An 11,098-nucleotide genomic window follows, 5' to 3' on the forward strand; every position below is an offset into this window, starting at 1 on the left:
TCTGTATCAGTCCCCCACCTCTATCTCACTAGCCTCCTTGCATCTGCTTTGGTTCTCCATGCTATGGCCAGCATGTTCCTGTTCAAAACCAAATAGGACCACACACTTCCGTAGTTTAAAGGCTTTCAATGATCTCCTGTGCTCTTGGAAGATATTACAAAACCCTTAATTTAGCTCGTATGACTTTGCATGATCTGGACCCTGCTATCTCTTTCACCTCAATCTCATATCACTTCCCTTTATTTTCTGTGGTCAGTCACACTATCTTTTCTCCATTATTTGAACCTGCCAAGATTATCCCACCTTTGGGCCTTCACACTTTCTCTCTGCTCAAACAGGTCTTCTCTATTCTCTTTGTCTGGCTAACTCTTACTCATCCTTCAAGTCTCAGATTAAACATTTCCTCAGGGCAGCCTGCCCTAATACGCCCAGATTAGGTCAGCTCACAGTCTTGTACATTTCCTTAACCTTCTGAACTTCTCTTATGCAGCACTTTGCTTCTGATTCTTGTAATTATTTAGTAGATTGTTTCATGTCGGTCTTCCCTACTAGGCTCCATGATGACAGACTGTACCTGTTTTATTCACCATTGTGTCCACAGTGCTCAGTAGCACCTGGCACGTAGTTAGATGTGCACTAAATATCTCTGGACTGGCTGACAATCAAGGAAGGCCGAAGTAGCCCTGGCCTTTGGGGACAGGCTAATATTGCCTAAGGCTACGCTCCCTACCCCTTTCCTCTCTTAAAGGAAATTGTAAGGGCTAGGAGAAATGAAGTTCTAGGTGGCTTCATGCACTGTCTAGTACAAATATGAAATTGTGATACACATCACAATTTTACTTACTAGAGGGGAAAATTAGGAAAAATTCAACAGCCGTAAACATCCAACAATATGGGGCAGCCCGGGTGGCTCAGCGGTATAGCGCCACCTTCAGCCCACGGTGTGTGTGATCCTGGAGTCCAGGGATTGAATCCCAAATCAGGCTCCCTGCATGGAGCCTGCTTCTCCCTATGCCTGTCTCTGAGCCTCTCTCTCTCTCTCTGTGTCTCTCATGCATAAATAAATAAAATCTTTAAAAAAATATATGGGAATGGCTTCGTACATTACACCAGTGTTTTCAAAGTATTGTCTAATATACCTAATCCTTATTTTTCAAATAGAACCTGACATGGGGGGGGTCCCAATATGTAAAATGCATTAAAAAATGAGACTATTCTAGTTGAATGGGGAACAGGGCAGAGTTTAATTACTCTCTTAGGCCACCCTAGCTTTCCCTGTCTCTTCCCCTCCCCCATTTTTGTCCTTCCTCCCCTAAGTCTTGAAGGCTTTCCAATTCCTGGTTCTATTCTCTTTTAAAGCCAGGACATCTTTTCCTTTTAGGCTTCCATGAGGCACTCCCAAATGCTTTATTGTGTTGTTGTTAGGCTGGCTCAAGTTGGTTCTCAGTTACTTGTAATTAAAACAAAAACAAAAATAAAAACCCTTAAATAATACTGTTTCAGCTTGAGATTCACTTATGTAATGGAAAGAATTGGATTTGGAGTCATAAACGTTTCAAATCTAGGTCCTGACCTTGAGCAAGTTAGCCATATTCAATTTAGTTTTATCATCTGCAAAGGGGAGTATACTTAACTTTTGCAAACTGTTTTTAAAACCCAATACTAATATATTAAAAGATCATTCGTTGAGCAGACTTTCAACAAATGTTAAATAAATAAGATTAAAGTCTTTAGAAGTCGCTCCTACTCTGTCCAGCTTGAAGGAGTGGTAACTATTCAATGCAGCCTAAATTAGCAAGGCTGCCATCTTGTGGCGATTTGCTGACACACTGTCCGATGTTATTTAGCACACTTGAAGCAAAATGTTCAAGAACCTAAAGCTAAATAAAAGGATGGCAGACACACCAGAGAGACACTGAAATGAAGATAATAATTAAAGACATGAGACAAGGGTAATTTGTCAGTGGAAAGAACAAGAAATAAAGAACCTAAGAATGGGGATCCCTGGGTGGCGCAGCGGTTTGGCGCCTGCCTTTGGCCCAGGGCGTGATCCTGGAGACCCGGGATCGAATCCCACGTCAGGCTCCCGGTACATGGAGCCTGCTTCTCCCTCTGCCTATGTCTCTGCCTCTCTCTCTCTCTCTCTGTATGACTATCATAAATAAATTTAAAAAAAATAAAGAACCTAAGGATGAACTTTAAGGAACTGTCACACGCAGCAGAGAAGTTAGAGAAAGGGACAGAAAGAAATGATTGATGAAGGAAAAGAAGTAAGTTTAGTTCCATGTAACACTCAAGCTAGGGTTGAAAGACATAGATATATATCTATAGATATGGATATTTATGTTGATATCTAACCTGTTATCTTTTTTCCCCCAAACTTCAAAAGCCATTAACCAAAGCCAGCTGACACCATAATTTTTTTTGACACCGTAATTTTTATAATACCATTACCGCAGGCCATACAAATGTTACCTCTGTCTCTTAAGTCAATGCTTCACATTTCTTATACACCTTATTACAGTATGCTACTAATAAAAGTTTTAAAAAATTTTTAGAAATTATGAGGCTATTGCATTGTTAGGGGTTATCACTACTGCACATATCACCAGGAATGTGGTGCTCTTTGAGCCCTGATCCAATTCCAGAATCCTATGCTGAGAATCTGCTTTCTAGGGTCACTTCTACTACCAAATCTTTTAGATTTAATTTCCTCCCAAAAAGCGAAGTCTGAGACAAGGGCTTGCAAACAGGTAGTTTATTTTCAGGGGTGATCCCAAGGAACAGGAGTCAGAGACTAGGAAGGGTAAAACAGGCAAAAGAGGAAAGCCAAGCCAAGAATGATTGATCCAGAAGGTTGTTGCTTGGTTCTACTAGAGATATTCTGAGGCACTATAGAACGTGTCTCATAATTGTCCAACCAGGGAGGGAAGAGGGAATATTTATTCACCAGCTCCTGTCCTTCATTGATCAAAGGTCTCCCAATTGCTGGTTAACTTCTTTGCACTCTCAAGTTGGCACTTTCAGGTTGATGCATGTATCTAAATAACTGTGCAAGTTCCCACGGACGTCCCATGAGGTCAATTCCATGAAAGAAGCCCTGGGGCAGAAAGTGAGATACCTGGAGAAAGCAGTGGAAGCTGTGGATTGTCAGGTCACACCTGCAAGCACTTGGCAGCCACAGTAGTGGCTGGAGTAGAGATACAACATTGGGCACAAAAGGTGCCCAATACATGGCATGGCCATAAGTGAGAGACAATACCTTGTGAGATTGAAGCTCTATAGGAAGCACTGTAAATTGTAAACTGGTAAGCAAGCATGCAATAGCATTTTACTTAGAACCAAAATAGATGGAACCCAAGAAGAAAGGGTAAACATGGAGTGGTAATTCTGTTCTACCTAACTGACTATTAAATGTTGATCTTCATGTCTCTGTAATTTTGAGCATGGCTCTTCACAAGTTCTATTACCCAAGGGAGGAATGCTTCCACCAGAGGACATAAAAATAGTTCCACTGGATTGTAAACTAAGGCTGCCATTTGCCAATTTGGGCTTGGCTAGGTAAGAGATTACCCCCAAAATGTTAATTCAATAGTGTTCTAGAGCCAGTTCATACAGGTTTTCAGGAGTTGACCGTGTAGATGTGTTAGTTTCCTCCTATTGCTATAACAAATTACCACAAGTTTAGTGGCTTAACACAAATTTATCATAGTTCTGAAGATCAAAAATCTGAAGTGGGTCTTATAGGGCTAAAATCAAGGTATTAGCACAGATGTGTTCCTACCAGAAGCTCTGAGAAAAATTGATTGCACACCTTTTCCAGCTTCTAGAGGTTGCCTATATTCCTTGGTTGTATCACTAAGACTGCTTTCATTCATTTCATTCACATCTCTTTTTCTAATGCTGACATCCTACTTCCTTCTTTCCTTATAAGGTTCCATGTTGATTGTATTGGGCCTACCGGGATAATCTCCCTATCTGAATATCCTTAATTTCATCACATCTGCAAATCCCTTTGTCATATAAGATAGTATATTCACAGATTCAGAGATTAGGATGTGGTGATCTTTGGACAGCCATTATTCCATATACCACAGTGCCTTTTCCTCAACTCTACATTCAGTGACATTGTTAGTTTAAAATTGGCCACAGTGGGATTATTTACACTACAGAAATTGGCAAATGCTACAAATCAGGGCTCGGAGAGTCTATTGTTAAACTTTATCTGCAGATCTTGGATTATGATGGTTGGCTGGGGTGAATAAGCCTATTATCAAGGCAAAAGAGAACTGTCACTATGCAATAGGAAGACAGGATTATGGATATAACCCAAGGAGTACTTGGAGGTCCTCCTACTCCTGCCATGTTTAGCACAGAAAGTTATGGTAATATTTTACAAGCAGGGCAGGTAAGATCTCCCATCCCTCAAGGGAAAAGTTTTGGTCACTTACAGAAAACTCATAGTCCTAGTGCACCTGGGTGGCTCAGTTGGTTAAGCATGTGACTCTTTTTTTTTTTTTTAATTTTATTTATTTATTCATGAGAATACACAGAGAGGAGAGAGAAGCAGAGACACAGGCAGAGGGAGACGCAGGCTCCATGCAGGGAGCCCGACGTGGGATTCGATCCCGGGTCTCCAGGATCGCACCCTGGGCCAAAGGCAGGCGCCAAACCGCTGCGCCACCCGGGGATCCCAGCATGTGACTCTTGATTGCAGCTCAGGTCTTGATATCAGAGTAATGAATTCAACCCCTGTAGTGGGTTTAACTAAAAAAAAGAAAGAAAGGGACACCTGTGTGGCTCAGCAGTTGACCATCTACCTTTGGCTCAGGGCATGAACCTGGGATCTGGGATCGAGTCCCATATCTGGCTCCCTGCATGGAGCCTGCTTCTCCCTCTGCTTGTGTCTCTGTTTCTGTGTGTGTGTCACAAATAAATAAAATCTTTTTAAAAAAAAAGAAAGAAAAATTCAGCCCCAACTACAAGCTATATAATTATATTCTAGTTCATGCAATGTAGTAGAAGTGATACATATCACTTCTTGATCAGATCCTTTTTTTTTTTTTTTTATCATCATATCTGCATGTGGGCCGAAGGCAGTCACTCAACCACTGAGCTACCCAGGGATCCCTGATCAGATCCTTTTAAGACAGTAGCATGCTTCCTTCATGCCTTCTTTCTTTTCCAATCACTGTGACCCTGATGAACTGAGGTGCTGGTTGAAGACAGATAATATGTAATGGATATGTAGTCATGAAGTCAAAAGTATCAATTAAGGCCTTGTGATTAGTATAGGAAGATTCCTTGCCATGTCAGTTCAATAGTTACACATTGTTTTTTTGTTTTTTAAAGATTTTATTTATTTATTCATGAGAGACACACACAGAGAGAGAGGCAGAGACACAGGCAGAGGGAGAAGCAGGATCCATGCAGGAAGCCCAATGTGGGACTCCATCCCGGGACTCGATCCTGAGACTCCAGCATCATGCCCTGGGCCAAAGGCAGGTGCTAAACCAATAGTTACATATTGTATCTAATTTTCTTCTCCTTCCCCCGCAACATATACAGGATGTGGTATGTTGTGTTGGTTGGCTTTAAAGATCAGCCCAGGCTGAGGAATACTGAGGAAGCATCATTATGGAACTGGTAGAGACATTATTTGGAAATCTTGGACTTGGATGAAGTAACTGATGAGAGTTTTGTCGATTCCTTTTTCTGGGTAGGGGGGTGAGTACAGTGATGACAATTTAGGTTATTAGAGGGGTTTTAGTTTTGTTTTAGTGAGGAGTTTTGTTTTGTTTCATTTTTTGAAGTGTAAGCATAGAAAGAAGGGTATAGGGATGCCTGGGTGGCTCTGCGGTTGAGGGCCTGCCTTTGGCTCAGAGCGTGATCCCAGAGTCCCTGGATTGAGTCCTGCATCAGGCTCCCTGCATGGAGCCTGCTTCTCCCTCTACCTGTGTCCCTGCCTCTCTCTGTGTCTCTCATGAATAAATGAAAAGAAAGAAAAGAAAGAAAAGAAAGAAAAGAAAGAAAGAAAGAAAGAAAGAAAGAAAGAAAGAAAGAAAGGTATATGTTGATATTGAGCCATTCCAGGGATTATTATGGATTATTATCTATCATTCCTATTGGACACTCAGCATCTGCAACCCCTTTACATATTTGGGTAACATCCTAAACAAAGAGAGAGTGCACCATACAGTAGATTACATCAAATCCGACAATGCTCACTATCATTTTCCTAGGGTTGCAGATCCAGCCGATCCCACTCTCTTTAGTTTGGATTACCTGAGATAGGTGACTTGGGGTAGGGAGAAAAGCCAGTAAAGTGTTCATTAATGAGTGGGTTACTGCTGTGTGCAACTGGGGTTTGGCCCTTCTGGGGACCCTCAGAAATACTGTGAAATGTGCACCTTGAAAATGTCCCTTTGAGGGACAAGGAGGCTGAAATACTTGTTGATCATTAGTTCTGGCTATGAAACAGAAAGCTGGGTATCCTCAGAAAACTAGCTTTCCAATTTCAGATGCAGTACCTCCTCTTCCTCTTTCCTTAAACATGACGTGATGGCTTGGACTACAACAGCCAACTTGCAACTCTAAAGATAAGTCTAATAACTGAATCACAGAGATATCAGCTGATTTTACTGAGCCAGGAAAACTGCCTACCTCCATTCCTCTTGGGAAAAATATGCTCTATCTAGTCTTACTTGCACCGAAGGGCACAGACCCAGACTTTGAATCAAAAGGTAGCAACGTAAAGAAGCAAACACTGCGGGCAGTAGCAGCAGTGGCTTGGTAGAACCATCCAATATGATGACACTTCAGACCTTATTTTGCTTTCTGGTAGCCTTCACCAGTAACAAAGACAATAGACTCTATGTATTGAATAATAATTGTTACTACTCAATTGTATGACCTGTTTTACAAATTCTCTCCTAATCTTCATATGGGATATGCATCTTCAAGATGGGTGTTAATATCCTTCTTTGAGGTTAACTGACTTGACTCCGGTCACACAGTAAGTGGCAGAATGTGACTCAAGTTCAAGTCCAAGTGACATCAAAACCAGATGTGAAGCACTATGTTATATTGTCAATATTTCCTTTGCTGACTTGTAATTTTTGGACTGAGACCCTAGATCAGGCTGGAGCCTGCGGCCCTACTGTAGGAGAAGAAGAAATATGGGCTCACAGAGATTGTTGTGTCATCAGCCCCTTCTGGCAGGGGGATACAGGATCTGCTCAAATGCAGACAGGCTTTGAGCCAGGCTGCACAGATACAGGCGATCCTCTGAGCCAGCTGGGAAACGCTCCAGATGAATCGCCAGACTTCTGTGTCTGAAACTCAGAGAGATAAGGAAGAATTTTAGGTGGCACCCTCAGAGACAAAGCGATTCTGCAGGTTTAGAATGTGCTGAAATCCAGGCAAAATACAAAAGTGGCAAAATACAAGAAGGGAATTGTGTGAGAATCAATCAACTCTCTGTTGGTGATTCTGGTTGCAAAATGATTCACTGCACTCCTTTTTCTTCCCAGGCTGGATTCTGAAGTCCAAGGTGCAAAATCCCCAAACCCTGACCCCGTCTTCTTGTCACCTTCCACAGACCCATGCTCCAAGTCTCAGAGCCATCTTGGCCCCTCTTACTCTTTTCATTTAGTCACATTTTCCCATAAATATCTACTGAGGATAAATTTTGTGCCAGAGAGGCAAAGACTCTAACCTCAAGTTACTTACAGGGAAAGAAAACATTAAGACATGTGTACAGATGATTATTTAATTAGGACTGTGATACCTGCCACAAAGGGAAAAGTAGTATTCAGTGGGAGTGTATAATTGGGGAACTAGATCTAATCTGAAAGATCATATTCAGATCATCCCTCTGCCATTTGTCTTTCTCCTTGTCATCTTCCTCTTTATAACAATGGCATCTCTGCTGCATCCTCATGTTATAGACTTGATTCAGACCCTTGCTACCTCTGTACCCGTTTTCTAAGAGAGCCCCCTGCCTCTTTCCCCCCGACCCCACTCAAACCCATGCTCTACCCTGCAGTTAGAGTTATATTTCTAAAATGTAATCTGACCAGCTCCTCCTTGATTTCACATTAAGGTTTTACGTCTCTTGTCTGGCACTGCTTACTCAACCTCTTTCTCTTCAGCCTTATCTCCTATTCTTCTCCTATAGGATCCTCTCACCACAGTTAGTCACAGATTGTACCTCCACTACTGTTTACTCATGTTTGCCTTTCAAAGTTCTCCCTACCCATCACAGCCCAGGAAATGACTATTCTGAATTCAAGGTACTCATTGGGCATGTGTCTGATGAGAGCTCACCACGGATGAGAAACTGGGCAAGATCAGAGGAAAAGGGTGGGAGCCAAGAGTCAGAGTTCCAATGACTGCCCCAGATGGCAACACCTGTTTCCATGACAGATTGTAAGCTCCATGAGGACATTGACAGAGTTTGACTTGTCCACTCATATACTATTTGTACAAAGTAGAATGGGGCCTAGCACAGAGGAAGAACTCAGTATTTTTTTCTCAGTGTATAAATAAATGAATGAAAAATAAAAAGGAATAAGTAAAAGGCTCTTAAACTGCCTCCCACTGGAGTTAGATTCCTTAAGAGATCAGAAGTTCCTTAGGGGTGGGGACTGTGACTTACTCATATGTGCACTCTATAAAGAAGCACTTTAGGGGATCCCTGGGTGGCTCAGCGGTTTAGCGCCTGCCTTTGGCCCAGGGAGTGATCCTGGAGTCCCGGGATCGAGTCCCACGTTGGGCTCCTGGCATGGAGCCTGCTTCTCCCTCCTCCTGTGTCTCTGCCTCTCTTTCTATGTCTATCATAAATAAATTAATTAATTAATTAAAAAAAAGAAGCACTTTACAATGTGGCTTCATATAGGTTACTGCTTCTGTTTCTCAGTCCAACCCCACAAGTTATTTTTTTTTAAAGATTTTATTTATTTATTCATGAAAGACACAGAAAGAGACAGGCAGAGACACAGGCAGAGGGAGAAGCAGGCTCCCTGCAGGGAGCCTGATGTGGGACTCAATCCCAGGTCTCCAGGATCACGCCCTGGGCCAAAGGCAGGCATTAAACTGCTGAGCCACCCAGGGATCCCCTAGCCCCACAAGTCTTATCCCTATTTTCTTCCTTTCTTTCTTCTCTTTCCTATTTCCTCCTCTCTTTCCCCTTTCTCTGGGATACATGTCTAGGCACTTCCTGTCTCTAAATTCTTTTTTTTTTTTTTTAAAGATTTTATTTATATATTCATGAGACACACACAGAGAGAGAGAAGCAGAGACACAGGCAGAAGAAGAAGCAGGCTCCATGCAGGGAGTCTGACGTGGGACTCGATCCCAGAACGCCAGGATCACACCCTGGGCTGAAGGCAGGTGCTCAACCGCTGAGCCACACAGAGATTCCCCCTTGTCTCTAAATTCAAAAAGATACTTAGGACTAAATGTACAACTGATTACAGTGAGGGTCAAGAAGGACACCTTGCCATAGGCTTCACATACATGAAGCACTCAAATATAACCATTTGATGTTATGTGTGAACGAAGTTAAAGTTTTTGTGCTGCACATGTGTGTGAGAGACACAGAGTTTTTGTTAAATGTAAATATTTAAAATATACATTTTTTGTACCATATTTTATTGCGGTCATTTTTCTTTTAACACGAAAGCCATAACATTAAAAAGTGGCCCAGGTTCAGCCAAGTTAGGTAACCTGGCCAGTCTAACCCCCAGTAAAGTGCCCAAGGCAGGAATGGAACCCAGGATGTCTCCCCATCCAGAGGCATCACTGTGCACAAAGTGTAGCAAACGTTATTTTGGTATGGCCTACGGCAGGGGTTAAATTCATGGGGTTTCATCAGGCAGATGTGTTCCCTTCAAAGTCCCAAGTTGCTCTGTAACTTTGGCAAGTAATTCAGCTTCCTCGTTTGAAAACTGGAGGCCCCACTGGTACCTACCACAGAGAGTTCCTATTAAGGATCACATGAACATGTTCTTGAAGCGTAAGCACAGGCCTGGCACGTTGTCAACACGCAGTAAATGGTAGCTGTCATTATAAGAACCGTATTTGTTGAACGAGTGACTTTGGCACATAACGCCTGCATTCAACGCGAAGCTTGGAGCTGTCACAGACGCTCAGCTGAAGGAGTGGGAACACTGGCACTCGCCAATTTTTTTCTGGAAATAAATCTTTGTGGGAGGATAATCGCCGGTTGGAAAGTGTGAGCCTTGAGGGAACAAAGCTCTGATCCGAGGCCCGGGCGGCACGGAAGCGAAGTCTCTCTCCCCCGCGGGCCGGACTGAGTGCCAGGCGGCAGGGCACCCCCCCTTCCCGCGCCCCCCCAGCCCTCCGCCTCGGCGAGGAGGCCCCACAAACTGGGTTTTAGCGGAGTGGAGGTGGAGCGGGATCTTCTCTAATTCCGCTCATCTTATTCTCGGGGACCACACCCAGGGCGCGGGGAGGAAGGGCTCCGAAACCGCGGGGCGGAGGCTTCCGAGCCGCCCCAGACCTGACCATCTATGGTCACAGCGCGCACGGAACAAACAGGAAGTGGGGCGAGCCTCCACCTTCCCGACCCGGGGGGCCCGGCGCGCGGCGCAAAGGCGGCCACGCCCGGAAACCCAGGGCTGGGCCCCCACGCCAGCCTCGGCAGGTACCGCCAGAACACGGTCCGGAACAATGGCCGCCCCAGGTCCCAACCGGGAAACCGAGGCACGCACGCCCAAAGAGGCGGAGCTGCGCCCCGATCTCCTCGGCGAGCAGACGACTGCCCGGGATCCCCGCCCCCCGGGAATCGGCCTCCTCGTCCCTCCAATACCCCTTCCAATCGCCTGGGCGAAGGCACCCGCCCCGGCCACGGCCACCGCGACCACACCGATAGGAGCGCTAATTAGCCACTCACCTGTCCTCCCTCTGCGGAGGTGGAGCCTCGCCGGCGACTCCGGCCCTTCATTGGCCCGAGCGACTGGGCCCCCAGGCGGCGGAGAGGCGTGGCCTATCCTGGAGCGCGCTCCCCGGCCGCTCGCGCCCTGGGGGCGGGGCTCTCCGCCAAGGGCCCCCGAGCGGGCGAGGATTCTCCCTT

General features: G+C 44.6%; 1 protein-coding gene across 4 annotated transcripts in view; it reads right to left on the minus strand.

Annotated features, from left to right (window-relative positions):
• The window catches only part of MYCL (MYCL proto-oncogene, bHLH transcription factor), a 101,652-nt gene extending 90,586 nt beyond the window's left edge, over positions 1–11,066 (minus strand). For all 4 annotated transcript variants that reach the window (XM_041738901.1, XM_041738902.1, XM_041738899.1 and 1 more), the window contains exon 1: positions 10,919–11,066. The gene's annotated coding sequence lies outside the window, so the exon portion shown is untranslated. The remainder of the gene's footprint in view (positions 1–10,918) is intronic.
• Positions 11,067–11,098: the final 32 nt, after the last annotated feature.

Source organism: Vulpes lagopus, chromosome 23 (genome assembly GCF_018345385.1).
Source record: "Vulpes lagopus strain Blue_001 chromosome 23, ASM1834538v1, whole genome shotgun sequence".
NCBI lineage: Eukaryota > Metazoa > Chordata > Mammalia > Carnivora > Canidae > Vulpes > Vulpes lagopus.